This window comes from Humulus lupulus, chromosome 2 (assembly GCF_963169125.1).
Source record: "Humulus lupulus chromosome 2, drHumLupu1.1, whole genome shotgun sequence".
NCBI classification, from domain to species: Eukaryota; Viridiplantae; Streptophyta; class Magnoliopsida; order Rosales; family Cannabaceae; genus Humulus; species Humulus lupulus.
In genome coordinates this window covers 132473038-132492956 of record NC_084794.1, presented here as the reverse complement: position 1 = coordinate 132492956, position 19919 = coordinate 132473038, and the positions used below count along the sequence as shown (strand labels likewise).

At 39.9% G+C, this 19919-nt stretch overlaps 1 long non-coding RNA gene across 1 annotated transcript; it reads right to left on the bottom strand.

Moving 5' to 3' along the window:
• Window positions 1–16552: 16552 nt before the first annotated feature.
• Window positions 16553–19672, bottom strand: LOC133816305 (uncharacterized). The gene is made up of 2 exons (XR_009885145.1): window positions 19437–19672; window positions 16553–16740 (listed from the first exon to the last, which is right to left on the bottom strand). It is a non-coding gene; the product is annotated as an uncharacterized LOC133816305 (long non-coding RNA).
• Between the last annotated feature and the right edge of the window lie 247 nt (window positions 19673–19919).

Below are 19919 nucleotides of genomic sequence, written 5' to 3'. Positions count from 1 at the left end.
GCGCCGCAGCGCTTCCCCACTGCAGAGCCTCCTTGGCTCTTTTGTGCTTCGCAGGGCCGCGGCACTCTAGAACAGAGCCACGGCCCAACCCCTCGTGCCCAGAAAATCCACCATTCCAAACATCCCAACCTTGCTCAAAACCACCTCAAAGCACCCTAATTCCAAAACCCATTGATCACAACACTTATAACATAACTAACGAAATCGTCTTATTCGATAGAACTTAATCCTTCTGGTCCCAAATCTGAACCGGTTGCTCCTCATAGGGCAAATCTATCGGTAACTCTATGTCCTCATACTTTAATACATGTGTCAGATCTGAGACATACTTTCACAACATAGAGACACGGAATACATCATGAACTCCCGACAATGACGGTGGCAAGGCCAACCTGTACGCCACCTGTCCAATCCTTTCTAGAATCTCGAAAGGTCCAAAAAAATTGAGGGCTCAGCTTGCCCTTTACTCCAAATCTCTTCACCCCTCACAGTGGTGAAACTCGCAAAAACACGTGGTCCCCAACTTGAAACTCCACGTCTCTATGCCTAGGATCAGCGTAGCTTTTCTGTCTACTCTGTGAAGCAAGCATCCTGGCTCGAATCTTCTCAATAGCTTCACTTGTCTTCTGAACCATGTCTGGCCCCAAGTATTTTCTCTCACCCATCTCATCCCAATAAATGGACGACCTACACCTCCTTCCATATAGAAACTCATAAGGAGTCGTTCCAATCGTGGACTGATAACTATTATTATACGAAAATTCAATCAACGGGAGATACTTACTCCAAGATCCCTAAAAATAAATCACACACGCCCTGAGCATAAACTCCAACACCTGAATCGTTCTCTCAGACTGTCCATCAGTCTGAGGATGAAAGGCTATGCTAAATTTCAACTGAGTCCCCATGGCTCTCTGTAGAGCTCCCCAGAACTTGGAGGTAAAGATAGGGTCTCGATCAGATACAATGGACTGAGGAACCCCATGGAGACGAACTATTTCCCTCACATACAACTCTGCATACTGTTCCACTGTGTAAGTTGACTTCACTGGTAGAAATGAGCTGACTTGGTGTATCTGTCCACTATTACCCACTCCGAATCACAAAGTCCCACTATCTTGGGTAGACCTCCCACAAAATCCATTGCAATGTCTTCCCACTTCCACTCAGGAATACTCAAAGGCTAAAGCAACCCTGCTGGTCGCTGATGCTCAGCCTTCACCTGCTGACATGTCAAACATCTGGCCACATACTCTACCACATCCTTTTTCATTCTGGGCCACCAATATAATGTTCGTAGATCTTGATACATCTTCGTGGTACTCGGATGAAGCGAGTATGGCGTAGTGTGAGACTCATCTAGTATCTCTCGTCTGATCTCCTCATCTGCTGAAAAACAAATCTGCCCCTGCTATCGAAGCATACCAGCCTCAGAAACAGAATAATCCTTAACTACCCCTGCTAAGACATTCTGTCGAACTTCCTGTAGTCGTGCGTCTATCAATTGACCCTCCTTGATCTGCTCTAGCAGGGTCGACTGCAAGGTAATATTGACTAACCGACGTACCACCAGCTCTATCTTCGCCCTGGTCATCTCATCGGCTAACTCTCTGGAGATCTGAACAGAACTAAATAGCTGCCCCGAGCCCCTCCAACTCAATGCATCTGCCACAACATTGGCTTTCCATGGGTGGTACAGAATGTCACAATCATAGTCCTTAACCAACTCGAACCAACGCCTTTGTCTCATGTTCAGATCCTTCTGGGTGAAGAAATACTTCAAACTCTTATGGTCAGTGTATATCTCGCACTTCCCCCCCATACAGATAATGCCGCCAAACCTTCAGTGCGAATACCACTGCCGCTAGTTCCAAATCATGGGTAGGATACCGCTGTTCACACTCCTTCAGCTATCACGATGCATAAGCTATAACCTTCCCATTCTGCATCAACACACAGCCTAAACCCATCCTCGATGCATCACAGTATACTACAAACTCCCCTTCTTCTGAAGGAAGACTCATAACAGGTGCAGTAACAAGTCGTTGCTTCAATTCCTGGAAACTGTGCTCGCACTTCTCTGACCAAACGAACTTCTGGTTCTTCTATGTCAACTCTGTCATTGGTGAAGCAATCTTCAAGAACCTTTCTACAAACTGCTTGTAATAACCTGCTAACCTGAGGAAACTCCACACCTCCGAGGTGTTCCTTGGCCTAGGCCAATCTCTCACCGCTTCCACCTTGGACGGATCCACCTTAATCCCTTCTGTGCCAACTATATGCCCAAGAAAAGTCACCTCTGGCAACCAAAACTCACACTTCTTAAACTTGGCATATAATCGATGCTCCCTTAATCTCTGTAAGTTCTGTCGAAGATGTCACTCGGGCTCTGCCTCTGAACTGGAGTACACTAAGATGTCATCGATGAAGACAATGACGAACTGATCCAAGAAGTCCTTGAACACCTTGTTCATTAGATCCATGAAAGCTGCTGGGGAGTTGGTCAAACCAAAAGACATGACCAAGAACTCGTAGTGCCCATACCGCGTTCAGAAGGTCGTCTTCGGTATGTCCTCGTCCTTGATCCTCATCTGGAGAGAACCAGATCGAAGATCAATCTTTGATAACACCGTCTTTCCCTGCAGCTGATCGAACAAGTCATCAATCCTTGGTAGAGGGTACTTATTCTTAATGGTCAACTTGTTCAATTCCCTGTAGTCTATACACATCCTCAGAGTCCCATCCTTCTTCTTACCAAACAAAACTGGAGCGCCCCATGGAGAGTAACTAGGCCTGATGAATCCCAAATCCAGAAGTTCTTGCAGCTGTATTTTCAATTCCTTCAACTCTACTGGTGCCATCCTATATGGTGCTCTTGATACTGGTTCTGTCCCCGGTGCTAACTTGATAACAAACTGAATCTCCCTACGTGGCGGCAACCCCGACAGCTCCTCAGGAAATACATCCAAAAACTTACAAACCACCCTGGTCTCTCCCGTCCCCGCTGGCAATGTCCTGGTAGTGTCCACTACACTAGCCAGGAATCCTATACGTCCACCCTATAACAAGTCTCTAACTCTCAATGCAGATATTATGGGTATGCAGGGTCTGCATACTGCACCCGCGAAAATAAAAGGATCTTCGCCCTCAGGCTCAAAAGTCACCATCTTCTTCCTGCAGTCAATAGTAACCCCATACCTGACCAGCCAATCCATCCCTAAGATCATGTCAAAGTCCTCCATGTCTAACTCAATCAGATCCACCAAAAGCTCCCTACTATCAACCATCACTGGCAGTGCCCTAATCCACCTCCTAGAAACTACCAGATCCCGAGTAGGCAATAAAGTCCCAAACCCCACAGTCTAATTCTCACTAGGTCTACACAGTCTATCAATCACTTTACTAGAAACAAAGGAATGTGTAGCACCAGAATCAATTAATACAGAAAAAGGAGAGCCAGCACTAGAAAGCTGACCTGTCACTACCGAGGGACTAGCCTTGGCCTCTGCCTGCGTCAAGGTGAACACTTGAGCTGGAGTCAAGTTGTCCACCTTTCCCGCTTCCCCTTTCTTCACTGTTGGGCAATCCTTCTTGAGGTCCCCCACCGTTCCACACACATAGCAAGCCTTGGCCGAACATTCGCCCTGATGGCATCTTCTACACCTCGGGCACTCCGTATAACTCCTCCATGGTTCACTACCGCCCTAACGGCCGTCCTGACCACCTTAACCCCTCTTATCAGGACCAACAGTGATCAAAGTGTCAGGAGTCTTTCTCTTTAAATCACTAGGGCCTCCGCCTCTCCCTGACCCAGAATAAGGAGGCACCACTCTGCGGCCCTCCTGCCTTACTGCACTTTCCTTCCAAATCTTGTTCTCCGCTTCCTCGGCGGTAAGAGCCTTCTCAACGGCCTGGGCATAAGTTGTTCCCCCAAGTACCGTTGTGATCCTAACATCCCGAGCTATCATGGCATTAAGCCCCCGAATAAACCTGTCCTGCCTAGCTGCATCAGTAGGCACAAGGTCTGATGCGAACTTCGCGAGTCTGTCAAACTTCAGGGCATATTCTGTAACTGTCATGCTGTCCTGAACCAACCCTACAAACTCATTTACCTTCGCTGCCCTGATGGAAACATTATGGTATTTCTGACTGAACAAGTCTTTAAATCCTTCCCAACTCAAAGCAGTGACGTCCCTAGTCTGTGATGCCATTTCCCACCAAATGCGGGCATCCTCTCTCAACATATACGTGGCACAAGCCACTCTGTCATGTCCCTCTATCCTCATGAAGTCCAGGATAGTAGTAATCATACTCAGCCATTGCTCGGCCTTCAATGGATCAGGTCCTCCCTCAAAGATTGGGGGCTACTGCTTCCTGAACAGCTCATATAATGGCTCCCACCTGTTCCCAACCTCTCCTGGCTGTACAACTGGTACCACTGCAGGTGGTACAATAGGGACAGCACTCCCTGATGGAGCCTACTGTCGCAACAAGTGAATCTGCTAATCTTGACTCTATAATCGCGCTTGCATATCTGCCATAAGTTGCTGCCAGTTCTTAGAGACTGGCTGAGGAATCTGGCCCTGATCATCACCTTCGGTCCCAGACCTAGTGCCATCTAGTCGCATAGATTTTCTTGGACGCATAGCTATCCATGTCAATCTGCAATCAACGACTCGACAATCAGACCATGATGACAGGGTAAAAGCTTCTCCAAAATCCACCAAAGGAATATAACCAATCACAAACAATCAAGATGTAGGCATTTATTCACATGCGTCGGCATTGCTAATAAGCATGCCCCAACATTTCCATACAACAACTAAGATATAAACATCCATCCATACACAATATGCAGTCCATCATCTAGATATTCATTTACATGCACGACAATGCTAATAAGCATTCCTTAATATTTTCACACAGCAGTCAAGGGCCAGGCCCTATCAGTATCTCATGCTTCCTATTAATCCAACAAATAACAACATTCATAAGTCATTTCAGGCATACAAGCATATAAACACAAATACACATTACCAAACCCTGAATCGAGCTTGTCTCTAGCAGCGAATGTACATGTCCAGCCGATCTTCAGGAACCTTTAAACCTAGGATGCTCTTATACCAAGTTGTAACGCCCTGGATAGCCAAGACCGTTACACTGTGTATTTATAAAGGTGCATGACTTGCTAATCAAGTCATTTAGTTAAAAATGTGTTTACTAAGGTCATTAATGCGCTAGGGTTAAAAGGTTTTGGTCTCAAAAGAAACTTTTCATATAATAAAACATTTAAGTCATGGGATCCCAAAAGAGACAGCATTTAAAAGTTTGTTTACAAAATTTCCAGTGTACAGACAATCACTGGCCATTCTAAAGGCAAAACAGATGCTTATAGTTCTTCTGTCCCTGTCTCTCCTCAACCTTGGCGGCTGAGCAGCTGTTCATGTACATTCTGCTTCCAGAGCTCTCTAAATCAGGGGTGATCAAACTTGCCCTTGCCTTTACCTGCACCACGAAGTACCCATGAGCCAAGGCCCAGCAAGAAAACGTAATATCACAACATAAGTACTGATAATAATCATAAACCCCTTTAAGCATGTTTAAACATTTAGCAATCCCTAATAAACATATAACTCATTGACATAAACATGAATTCACAAGCTAACAATTAGCCATTCAGCATATCATATTCAACAAACAACCACAACAACCAGATTACATAATAAATAGGGTCGACACCCTTAGGTCGCACCCTCTGTTTGCCCCACTGACTCCGGCTTGCTTAAACCGAGCTCAGTGCATAATAAGTTGTCCTCAGCTACCAATGGTAGAGTCGCGCCCTGTGCGCTAATGTAAATTTTGGCACTGTTAGGCCATTTGTCTACTATTCACATGGCATAATACCGTCCTCTACAAGGCATACAAATTAGGGAACCCTTAGTCCCATTATGAATCCACAATTGGGTGCAGTTTTCTTACCTTTAATTTACAACCGCTTTGGTTATGTGAAATGCCCCTTGAGCAGGATCCGTCTCCCGAGCCCTAGCTTTTACCTAGTCACAACCAAGATAAGGGATTCCATTAATACTCGAATAAAGGTTTATGGGTGAAGTTCTAGCTCTCGAGACATCGAATTCCACCAAGCACGGTGGTGGAATCGATCCCGAGCATTCTAAGTTAGGTTCCCACGCTTAAAACTTCCAAATAACCAAAAATGCCCTTAAGGGTCGCGACCCCTAAGACCTGCACCGCGGCTCGCCCCCTAAAATAGAGGCTAGGCCTCTCTGACCATAGACACGTGTCGCGGCCCTGCCCTGTGGCGCCACGGTGCTTCCCCACTGCAGAACCTCCTTGGCTCTTCTTTGCTTCGCAGGGCCGCGACACTCTAGAACAGAGCCGCGACCCAGCCCCTCGTGCCCAGAAAATCCACCATTCTTAACATCCCAACCTTGCTCAAAACCACCTCAAAGAACCCTTATTCCAAAACCCATTGATCACAACACTTCTAACATGATTCTAGCAACATAATCCGGCAGAAAGCCTAGCTTAAAATCTCATCAAAATCCCAATTTAATTTCTAAAACCCAGAAGCTCAAGAACATAAAAATCAGTCATGAAAACTCAGAATTCAAACATTAAATCATAATTTCGAGCTTACCTTCAATGCAGAACCAATTCCCCAAGCTACTTCTGAGCTAACCCCCAATTCTTAGCTTCTATTTAGTCTTCAATTTCAAAACCCAAAAATCTCTTAGAGCTCAACCAAAATCACAAAATTCTAATGACCAAGAGTGTAATTCAGTTCTTACCTTAGTCCTGGTTGAATCCCTTAGTTAAAACTGAGTTAATCCCTCAAAACTTTAGCCCAAATCACAGAGTTCCAGCTGAATTTCCTTAGGTTTCAACAGTTCTTTTCCTTGAGAGAGAGGAGGGAAAGGGATCGGTTCTTTATGTTTCTACTGATTTTTGAGTTTTACCTAGTCTATCCTTTGTTAATTAAATCAATCTCGAGGCTCAGGGTGCCGGAAACGTCCCCGAGGGCAAAATGGTAAAATTCTCCAGTATTCCCACCTAGACTTCCTAACCTCAAATATATCTCCAATTATTTATTTCCATAACCCGATAGCCTAAATAACCATCCAATACCTGAAATACCCCTTGACTTGCCCAAAGTCAAGTATTAAGCCCCGTTGTGACTTTCCCGCTAACTAGCTCCCTAGGATCGCCTCATGTCGCATGCTGCAAACTTACCCACATAATAATGTGGTTCTCACAATTATAGCATATAATCACATTTACATTTATATAACCATATAGACATGCTTATCATATAATCATGCATTAAATTAATAAACACACACACACACACACACACCTAAGCCACTTATGCCCTCCCGGCACACTAGTCAAGGCCCTTAAGCCATATTAGTGATTTTGGGTCGTTACAATACTGCTTTTTGAATGTTGTCTTCCTCCCTAATTAAAACAGCACTGGCAGCATACTATGTTATGGCTAAGTAGATGTACAAAGTCTCTCCTTCGATCAACTTGGACAAAATGGGCAGCTGCGACATATGAGACTTAAGTGCCTGGAAAGCCTGTTCGCATTATTCTGTCCACTAGAACTTTTTATTTCCTCTGAGTAGATTAAACAATGGGATGCACTTGTCTGTAGTCTTAGATATGAATCTACTGAGAGTTGTGATTCTCCCTGTCAGGCTTTGTACATCTTTAACTTTGGCTGGTGGTTGTTGTTGGGAAAACTTATACAGGATCTTATTTATTTTCATGTAAATCATATATTAATCGTATTAATATAAGATAACCTAGAGCATGTTTCTAAAATTGAATTCAAACAGAAATAATGATAAGAACACTTACATTATACGCAGCGAAATGAGTGAGTCCTTCCTTCAGTTTCTCTAACCCTTGTATCCTTTCTGTCGTAGAGTATAACCAAGAAACTGAACCAATCTTCAATTTTCTTCACAGCCTTCCAAATTATCCTTAGAATCACCTAGACTAGAGTGGGAAATTCTCAACACGTGAGATAGATATAGAGAGAAGAAGAGAAAAGAATATTAAGGTTTAGAAAAGGGCTTATGTTGTAGAGAGAATCTAAAAGCTACTAGACCTTCAGATCTTCACTTAAAAAACTTGTGTTTTCATCTCTCACTTAGCATTCCTTTTATAGACTTAATTAGGCCATTTATTTTAATTAAAAAAATCAATAAAATAACAGCCAACAATCAGCCCTAGGTCGAAATTATCATGGGCCATAGGCCCATGAAATTTCCTTTTTAATTATAAGCTCGTTGGACTTAAAATCAAGGTCTGTATTATTTTCTATTGATTTAATTATTTAAATCCTTTATCAAATTAATTATTTATAATTTGAAATTTGATTTAAACTTAATTATTAATTTAGATACCAATTTATCTTAATTAATAAATCTACCCTAATTTCTCTTGTCTTCTCTAAATTACATAACTCTGTGAAACTATCCAGAATTGACCTGGTCAACTTTGATAATTCTAATTGAAAATTAAATCAATTAATTGAGATTATCTAGATGATTTTATCCAAGGTACAATGGGGACCATGGGCCTATGAAATCAAGCTCAAATAAGTTATCATAAATTTAACAAATAAATTTACTAACTTATTAATTCCTCGTGACTCTACTATAAACTCGGAATTGCACTCTTGAATTCATAGAATGCTCTATAAGAAATATAGATACGTTATTAATTATCCATTGTTACAACCATAATTGTCACTCAATCCTCTATAGACGGTCTATAATGAGATGTGACTAAAATACCGTTATACCCTTCATTGTATTTTATCCTTAAAACACATAGTTTCTTGTAAATGATATTTCAGTAAACTAATATTAATTACTGAAATGAGATCTCTCATTTAGCACCTTGAACCAAACTAAAAGGAAACGATCGTTTCACTTTTTCATCATAAATTATAGATGTTCATATCTATGATTAACACTCCCACTCAATTATACTACCAAGTTCCCAAGATGTAAGTATGGGCTAGTCCGTAGGGTAAGCTGGTAATGAACAAATCAAAGAACTCAAATAATACAATCATTTAGAATACTAACCACTCAGAATTGAGATTGAATTGACCTATGGTCAACTATATGATATGAATAGAATAGATAATAATGGTATGTTTACTTATTCTATCTATTGTCAATATTGGTTCAGTCCGATGTAATAAATACATTTGATCTTATCTACTTTCCTAATAATCTAGAAAAAACATAACACTACAATGTGTAAGTAGATCATATCGTAGATTGGCAAGTCAATGTAAATCTTGTGCACTGACTAATCTTAGGACTAACTTATTTTGAACATATAATCATATTTATAATCTATTGTGATTACATATCTATAAATACGATTAGCTATATGCTTTGGATTTAATAGAAGTTTATATTAAACAAATAATCATGAAAATAAAACATGTGAGCAAAGTGATTGACCAAGTCAAAAAATGATTTATATTCATTTATTGATAATAAAATGAGATTACAAAGAAATTGGGTTTTAATTAGGGCATAAAACCCCAACAGTTGCATCTCGATTAGTGCTTGAATATTTTCGGGATTGGCTTGGATCCTAGCGAGTTCACTATGAATTGCAAAAAAATTCCTGATCCAACACCAAAGGAACACTTCAGAGGATTAAGCTTCATCCGATATTGTTCAAGATGCTGAAGCATTCCTGTAAGTCCTTTATGTGTTCACTAGCCTTTCTTGACTTGACCAGCATATCATCAATGTAAACCTCCGTGTTATTACCGATCTGCTCTTTGAACATGTGGTTGACTAGTCGTTGGTAGGTCGCACCAGCATTTTTAGAACTGAATGGCATTACTTTGCAGCAGTAAAGCCCAGTATCTATTCAAAAGCTAGTGTCCTCTTCATCAGGTGGATGCATACTAATTTGATTATAATCGAGATATGCATCCATGAATGACAACACTTCATGTTCTGATGTATCCTCGATCAGCTGGTCGATTCTTGGAAGTGGGAAACAATCCTTCAGGCAGGCTTTATTAAGGTTTGTGAAATCCACGCATATCCTCCACTTACCGTTTAGTATAGGAACTAGTACGGGATTGGATACCCAAGATGGATAAAACACTACCCTGATGAATCCATTTTCCTTCAACTTCTTGTCTTCTTCTTTTAAGGCTTTAGATCTGTCTTTGTCGAGCAACCTTCTTTTTTGTTGCACTGGTGGGTGGTTTTTTTCTATATTCAAGGCATTGCTAATAAATGATAGGTCTATCCTAACCATGTCTTTATGCGACCAGGCAAAGACCTCCTGGTTCCTCTTCAAAACTCCACCAATTATTTTTCTTATTGTTGTCTCTAAGTTTTTATCGACTTTCACAACCCTGGTCGGATCTTTCTCTTCTAGTTGGACCTCCTCGAGGTCCTCCACGGGCCTAATGTTTTCTTCTAAATCTCCAAAACAAGGATCTAAGTTCCTATGTACACTTTGGACAACGCCTTATTTGGTGACTTGTTCACCTGATTGGGCTTGTGATTCATTTACCACCAATAACCTTTTCTCTGTTGCGCTCCCTGATCCACCTCGTCTTGCCTTTGTGATCTAGGAGTTGTAACATTCTCAGGCCTCTCGTTGATTTCCCAACACGCACTCAACACCTTCATCGATTGGAAACTTCATGGCTAGATGCTAGACCGAAGTTACGGCTCGCAGATCGACGAGTATGGGTCTTCCAATCATAGTGTTGTATGTGGACGGACAATCAACTACTATAAAAGTAGGGAGCAATGTCCTATTCGCGGGTGCAATTCCTGCTGTGAGTGGGAGTCTGATTGACCATGGTTGTGCTATCCCCTCATCAGAAAAACCATAAATGGTTTGGTTACATGGTTCTAAATCTTGCACTGATAATTTCATTCTTTTTAGTGAAAATTTGTATAAAATGTTGAATGAGCTTCTTGTATCAACCAACACTCGTTTCAACATCATGTTGGCAATTTGGACATCATGTTGGAACAGTAACGGATGTTGCAACTATGGCTCTGCCCGCTACCCAGAATAACTAGGCGGGGGAATAAGCGAAAGGGGAATGGTGAGGGCGACCAAAATGGCGCTAAAAAGAATAAGCCCAGAGAAAAGTACAAGTCCATCTACATCGCCTATACTGACCTGAAAGATACACCAAGAGTGTATCTTCTTGGCAAACTCTAATCGTCTTCCATGGAAGAAACCAGAGCCCCTGAGGCACCAGAAGGCGAAGATAAACCTAGCCAAATTCTACCAATTTCACAATGACATCAGCAATGAGATCGAGACTCTCATCCGGGCAAAAATGTTAACTCAATATGCCTGAAACAGAGTAGTTCCCAATCAGCCAGTGGGGAAAATTATTCAACCAACTCGTGAAAATCTGGTCAATCAACCCCAAACTCAACCAGATAAGGAGAATCAGAGCTTACCTCCTCCAATAGAAGGGAGGGACATAGCCACTATTACCAGAGGACCTCATCTGGAAGGCATGAGCAATGGGGCGATAAGAGGTACATACAGGAGTTGAAAACCCATGATGGCATTGAGTTTGTTCCGAAGCCAAGGTTATTAAAACAACAGCAATTGGAGTATTAACCAATCATTTTCACAGAAGATGACACTAGCCACGTCCAATTCCCCAATAATGATCCACTGGTTATAATCATTCATCTTTCCAATCAAAGAGTATAAAGAATACTAATTGATCATGGCAGCTTTGTAAATGTGCTATTCAGGTCCACCCTATAAAAGATGGGGCTATCTGTAGCCAATTTTAAGGCAACATCTATGACCTTATACGGATTTTCAGAAGATGGAACAGCAACCATAGGGACAATCGAGCATGTGGTGACACTAGGAGATGATATGTGAGATGTTGCTAAAAATTTTGAGTTCATTGTAATTGATTGCCTGACTGCATACAACGCGATTTTGGGAAGACCCGCACTAATGATTTTTGAAGTTATCACCTCAATTTGACATTTAGCAATGAAATTCCCCTCGACCTCAAGAATATCACCTATAAGAGGTGATCAGCTCACTGCTAGAGAATGCTATAGAATTTTTATGAAGTGAAAATCACAGCCTGGGCAACAAGCGATGGTCATCATTGAAGGGAATGAGGGGCCTCGGGCAATAGAAATTGCCCTTGGGGTGTAAAAACCTCAAGAAAAAGATAACGAGGTCTCCCAACAGGATAACATTGATCCGAGATTAGGCGAAGACAAGTTTGAGCTCCAAGCATTGGAGGAGCTAGAGGAAATCAGTATTGACTCAGAAGTACCTTCAACGGTTGTAAATATTGGAAAGAATCCAGGAACTGAAAGGAAGAAGGAGTTGGTCGAGTTTTTTAGAACTAACATGGACGTCTTTGCTTGGTCACATGAAGATATGGTTGGAATCAATCCAAATGTTATGATGCATACTTTGAATCTGGATAGGAATGTGCCTACAAAGGTATAGAAATGAAGGCTTTGGAGAAAGAACGATCAGAAGCTCTTGAAGAAGAAGTAGCTCGCTTACTTAAGTGTGCGTTCATAAGGGAAGCCAAATATTCGATCTGGATTGCTAACCCTATCTTGGTCCCAAAGCCCAATGGAAAGTGGAGTACTTGCATTGACTTCTTCGACCTCAATAAAGCATTTCCTAAGGATTGTTTTCCACTACCTAGAATTGATTAGTTGGTAGACGCGACAACTGGTCACGAACTCATGTCTTTCATGGACCCATATTCTGGATATAACCAGATCATGATGAACCCTTCAGACCAAAAGCATACCAGCTTCATGACTGAGCATAATGTATAGTGCTACAATGTTATGCCATTCTGGCTTAAGAACGTTGGGGAAATGTACCAACGACTGGTCAAAAAAATATTCGTTAACCAGATCGGGAAAAACATGGAAGTGTACGTCGATGATATGCTCATTAATTCAAAGACTACCAACAACCACGTCTCTGACCTGGAGGAATGTTTTGGCATGCTAAGGAAGTATAACATGATGCTAAATCCCCAGAAGTGCACCTTTGGGGTTTCCTCGAGAAAATGTTTAGGCTTCATAGTCAACGCAAGGGAGATAGAGGCGAACCCAAAGAAGATCATGTCATTGTTAGAAATGACTTCACCTAGGTTGCGTAAAGAAGTACAGAGATTAACTGGAAAGGTGGCGGTCATAAACCATTTTGTTTCAAAGTTCACTGACTAGTGCCTTCCATTCTACAACTTGCTCAGGGAAACAAAAAGTTTGAGTGGATCGAATAATGCGAACAAGTGTTTCAGCATTTGAAAACTAACCTAGTTGAACTCCCCATATTATTAAAACCAGTCGCTAGGGAATGCTTATTCTTATACCTAGTTGTGATAGAAAACGTGGTCAATGATGTATTAGTTCGAGAAGAAAATCGGGCGCAAAAACTGGTGTACTACGTGAGTAAAAGGCTTCTTGGAGTTGAATCCAGATACCCTTTAATAAAAAAACTCGCATTCTGCTTGATCTTTGCCTCGAGAAAACTCAGACCGTATTTCCAGTTCCACATCATCCATGTCTTAACCAATCAACCTTTAAGGCAGGTCTTGCAAAGACTTGAAACATCGGGACATTTGCTTAAGTGGGCCATCAAACTTAGCCAGTTCGAGATATTATATAATCCATGAACAACAATCAAGGGTCAAGCGCTCGATGATTTTGTGGCAGAATGCATAGGTTTCCAAGACGAGCTAATGAGGGGAACTAGTGCAAGAATTGTGGAAACTCTTCGTTGATGGATCATCTAATGAGAATGGATCTAGAGCTGTGATAATTTTAATCTCAGCAGAAGAACATTGATAATATACAGCTCTGAGATTTGGTTTTTAAGCACCCAACAATGAAGCAGAGTGCAAAGCTCTATTGGCAGGAGTATGAGTGGCAAAAGAACTAAAAGCAAAGGCAATCCAATGTTACACTGATTCTCAGCTCGTGGTTAATCAGATATTAGGGGAGTATCAGGCTCGAGGTATCAAAATGGCGGCATATCTAGCTAAGGTTAAAGATGAGTTGTTTGAGTTTGAGTACTATTCCATTGAGCATGTCCCTCGTGAGCAGAATTCAAATGCTGATGTTTTAGCTCGACTTGCCACCACCAGAAAGGTGGACACGTTAAACGTTGTCCCAGTGGATTTCTTAGAATAGCCAATCATAACGAAAAAATCGGTTGAGGACGGAGTACGTAACACAAAACTGACCTAGATAACCCCCATAGTAGAATATCTCACATCCAGTAAGCTACCAATTGACACAAAGGGCACAAGAAAATTGTTGTATCAAGATCCACGGTATGTTATGGTTGAAGGAATTCTCTACCGAAGAGGGCATTTGCTACACCTCCTGCAGTGTGTTCTGCCTGAGGAAGCACAAATTATCCTACGTGAGATACATGAAGGATTCTGTGGAAACCACGCTGGGGGCAAAACTTGGCTCTAAATATATTGAGGCAAGGCTATTTTTGGCATACGCTCAAAAAAGGACTCGGCCTCATATGTTCAAAGTGTTATAAGTGCCAACACTTTGCCACAATTCCTCGAGCAACACCCATGGAGCTAACCATGATTTCATCACCCTGGCCATTCGCAGTATGGGGGATCGACCTGATTGTTTCACTCCCAGCTGGAAAAGGAGGAGTTTTCTATGTGGTTGTCGCCATTGACTCCTTTACAAAGTGGGTCGAGGCTGAGCCTCTGACGACCATAACCTCGAAGAGAGTCCTGGATTTATTCGTGAAGAACATCATATGTCGTTTTGGGCTCCCAAAGAAGATTGTGCCTTACAACGGAACTCAGTTTGATAGTGATCTTTTGACAAACTTTTGTGAGAAGCACGACATAACCAAGAGTTTTTCTTCAGTGGTGTATTCGCAAGCTAATTGGCATGTCGAGGCTTTAAATAAAACCCTAATGGCAAGCTTAAATAAATGACTAGATGAAGCTAAGGGATTATGGCCTGAGCAGCTCCTGCTAGTACTTTGGGCCTACAGGACCTCACATAGCACCTCCATAGGGCACACTCCCTTCTCTTTAACTTTGGGAAGTGAGTTATGCTCCCAATTGAGGCAGTAGTGAGGTCAAATAGGCAAAAAAACCTTCGATCAGGATTGAAACAATGACTTTCTCAACACAACTCTGGACTTGATCAAGGAAAAATGGGAGGAGCCACAGTTATAGCTCACCCATTTTCAGCAGAGGATTACTCGTTACTTTAACATAGACTCGAACTGGGTGACCTAGTGCTCTGAAATGTATTTTTGGCGAACAAATATCCTAAAGATGGTGTGTTGGGACCGAACTGGGAAGGAACCTACCAGATCGTGGAAATTTTTCCTGAAGAAACCTTCAAACTAGCTCGGTTAAGTGGAGAATTGGTCCCATGGACCTAGAATGTCTTACACCTCAAATAATGGCTTTGTTAGATTTTTATGTCTTTAGTAGTTCTTCTATCTTGTAAGGCTTATTTATAAAAGCCACTGTTATTTTTCAAGAACTTTAATAATATAAGGTTACCGCGTAATTCAAACGAGGTACCAAAGTTGTCATATTTTGTAATGCATCTCGAGCTTATTTTGTAAAAGCGACCTAGAATACTTATAAATTCTGATCGCTTGGGGGGCATATAACCCTTTATAATCTTTGAAATATTCGGCAAAATTTGATAAATTTTTCAACTTAGAATTTTGAAAATAGATTTCTCTACAACGTTTTAAGGCTCGAGTTCTCAAAGAAATTTCGAATATAAACTATGTGAAGAAAAAATCAAAGAAAAACAAATCCTAGATTTTAACTAGGTGCAAGAATACTATATATAACCAGGTCCAAAGGCCTGTTTCAATAGGTATAACACTATTAGGTGACCTATACTCCTTGATTTAACCAGGTCATCGACTAGAATTAACTAATCGATCCATTAGGCATTTATCTCGATCTAAAGTTAACCCCTATGTAACGTCCCAAATTCGATAATATGGCTTAGTGTCTTGATTAGTGTGTCGGGAGGGCATAAATAGATTAATATGTGAATTTAATTGAATATATGTGTGACGATATGAAATATATGAGTTGTATCATAGTATGACTATTTATGCATGCTTGTCTGCATTAAAATGTTATTGTGGGCCCATTTTGGTGAAAAGGGCATTTTTTGTAATTTTGACCCATTGAGGGTATAATTGTAAATTATATGTGCTTTGTGAGTTGGACCACATTATTATGTGGATATATTTGAGATGTGTAACACGAGGCGATCCTTGCGAGCAATTTGGTGGAAAAGTCACAATGGGGAGTTATACTCGACTCGGGGTGAGCCTATGGGTATTTTAGTAATTTGGTGAATTACCGAGGATATTAGAGTATGAGTTATATGTAACGACCCAGATTTTCAAGAGTCGGTAAAGCAAAAATATAAATGTTTTCATTTAACAAAATGTCTCAAACCCGTATAAAAAAAAATTTAAAAAGTCGTATGGCCATACTTAACATTTATTTACAAACATATTTTATAACGAGTAGAGTGAGCCTAGTTTAGGAAAATTACACAACATTTCTAAAAATAAAACGACTTCCCAAAAGGTCGGTCCACATGTACATTTGCAAGGTAGATTCCAGCGCTCACTGCTCTGCCTTGCCCTTGCACTTACCTACAACATGAAACAACTAGGTAAGCGAAAATGCTTAGTAAGTTCAACCTTAAAACAAAGCATGCAGAGAATTAGAGTTCCAGATCCATCCGGACCCTACACAATCAATTTCAAGAACGCAAAAGCGTCTTGGAAAACTTATGGTCATGCCTGATAACCAATGATAAATTATTTCCTACAAACAGATAAAACCCTGCACGCAGAAAATCCCAGAACAAGCAGATATATTATATCGCAACTATTTCTTATTAACAACTATATCCCTGCACTCAGAAAATCCCAGAGCAAGCAGATATATTATTTCGCAACTATATCTTATCAACAAATATATCCCTGCACTCAGAAAATCCCAGAGCAAGCAGATATATCATATCACAATATAATTCGAGACCAACGCTCGACAATTTCCAACAATTCGGGTGTAACACGCCCTCCAACATAAATGCTAATCTATAAGAGAGAACCGAGTCTCAACACTAAGATCTAGCCAATAAATATCCCCATCAAGGGTAACTATCGTGTTACCTAGGGCATCGCTACTTATCCAAGAGTGTAATCGAATTTACACGGTTTTACAAAGACTTCTATGTTAATCAGTGGTGTTGGTAGGCAGTTTCCCCTGGGGTGTTCAGCCTCACTCAATCTTGGCAACCCCTAGTATCTCTAGGCACTCTCACTGAATGGCCAATATTCAAGGCTGCTCTCTGGGAATAACTTATCAGAGCACTTGCTTGGGTTCTAACCGTTCACTGATTAAGTAAGCATGAGGGCTCCTAGGTCCCATTTATTTTGGCACCCCTAGGTTTAACCAGCAATCCTCACCTCTTGGCCACTCGTCGCAGTAATGAACCGGACATAATAAAATCAAACAGTGCGACGGGGAATAGCCATCTAGGATATGACGGATATCTACCGTTCATATTTTCTAAATCAACACTCACTAGACTAACGTCTCTAAGCAACTTTCTATGACAGTGTATATATGTGCATGTGTCCCTATACTAACATACTATACAATAGTCATTTCATGTTGCAGCCACACAATATAAGTTGACTTACTTAGAGTCCTTAGCACTCAGCAGGTTTTCACCCTCCAACGTTCAGTCAAGTTACGCTTAGCCAATACTATAGTTATCCATACAGTATACTCGGATTAATTATGGCACTCATAAATCATTATTATTATTATTATTATTATTATTATTATTATGGGCGGTTTGGTCATTTTAATAAAAATCATTTGCAAGGATTTATGATCCTTATTTGGTTTTAAACCCTTTAAGGAAATTCATACAAAATATTTGAGACTAAACCCTAAGTCTCGGGGAGACCTATCCTATGGTATACCTAGGCTCAGGTATCACAATAGTATTTTCCCACAATCCGCTAAAAATCTTGTTCTTTAAACGCATCGCTTTTGATCCGAACTTTCAACAAGTCGGTTAAAATATATAGAAGATTTTAGCCGGTATCATATCCAGCAAATACTAATTAAATTCCTTAATTATTTTTTAAGAAAATAAACTCTTAATTTTCCTTTTATTTTTCTTAAGGTTTTAATCTCTAAAAACTGTTTTAAGAAAATAGCCTAATTTGTCTTAATTAGGAAAACCGTTAAAAATTTCCCATCTGGACTAGTTAATTTTTCAAAATCAATTAATCAAGTTTACTTACTAGAAAAATAATTCACTTAATCATTTTCTCAAAATATAGGGTTTTAAACCCTCTTTTAATTTTTAACTATTATTAAATTAAATCTTTTATTTTTTAAAAAGAATAAAAATTCTTTAATAAAAATAATTCACACTCAACTCAAAGTGGTAATTTTAGTCAAAATATGTTTTCAAGACTTACCAAGTTTTTAACTTGCAATAAGCAAAATTTTACTTTTTACCTTAAGTTCCAAAATCTCATTTTTACACTAAGTGTGAAAAGCCTATTTTTTCACATTTTTAACTATATACTTTGTTAGTTCATCACTTGAAATTTACTTACCCAATTGTTACCAAAATTTCTCAATTCCATTTTTGGTATGCCATTTAGGTCTTTGTAAAATCTTAGGTCAAAATGAGCATTTTTTATTGGTGAAATTATTTTCCAACAATGAGGTAAAAATTACCTTATTTTCAAATCCTTAATTTTTCCAAACTTTGACATTTAATAACTTTCAAACCGTTCAGTATTTTCTTACCAAATTTTACAGTGGAATACTAGGTTATGCCAATAATATGTCCACCAAATTTTAGAAAAATCTGGGTTCATTTTCCCTATACAGTGGCTGTCCAAACTTGGTCCCGAAATTAAGAATACGAAAAAAACAGTTTTTTACCTAAACTTTGAAATAACATAACTCACTCATTTTTAAACATTTTTTAGTGTTTCAAAAGCTCAATCTTATGTAATCAATCTCAACAACATCACAGTATAATTAAATTTTAAAAAATCAATATACAATGGATGCTAGACCTCTTGGAAGTCACAGCTCAAAACATGTATTTTGTTTTAAGGTTTCCTACAAGACCCTTGGGAGTTTTGGTCCCTATTTTCAAAAATCAATACACAAGCATCATAAAAATTATAAAACAACTACCATAACCTTATTACATCACCAATAAGAAACTTTAAGCATTAACTATACAAAATAATGCTTAAAACTAAAAATCATACAATAACAACCATAAGAGTAAACGTTTTACCTCTTTGGTGTTCTTGCTTAAGGTGTGGATCTTCCTACTAGCTTTAGCTCCTTCAAATCCTTTTAAAAACCCTAACCAACTCCCCTTAACAACATAGATAATTAGCTATTTGGAACTCTATGAATAAACTTTACAAAGGTCTATATTATTGAAACTTTACCTTAGGGAAAACCCTTCCTAGACCAAGCTTAGCTTCCAAGTCTCCTTAGTGTTCTTGAGGTTGAAGGTGGAGAGAAAACTTTGAGAGACTTTTCAAAAAAAGATGATAGTGAAATGGGAGAGAGGGTGGTCGTTTTTGAGGTTAGAAGAGCCCACACAACTCTAAAAAATATCACTTAGCCACTTGAGTGTTTTACCACCACTTGCCTATTTACCCTAACACTTAAATAAATGGGATTAAACTAATTAAATTTTTGGTCAAACCATTTTAAAGCCTCACACATGGCCGGCCACCACATATATTATTTATGTGATCAATTTTTT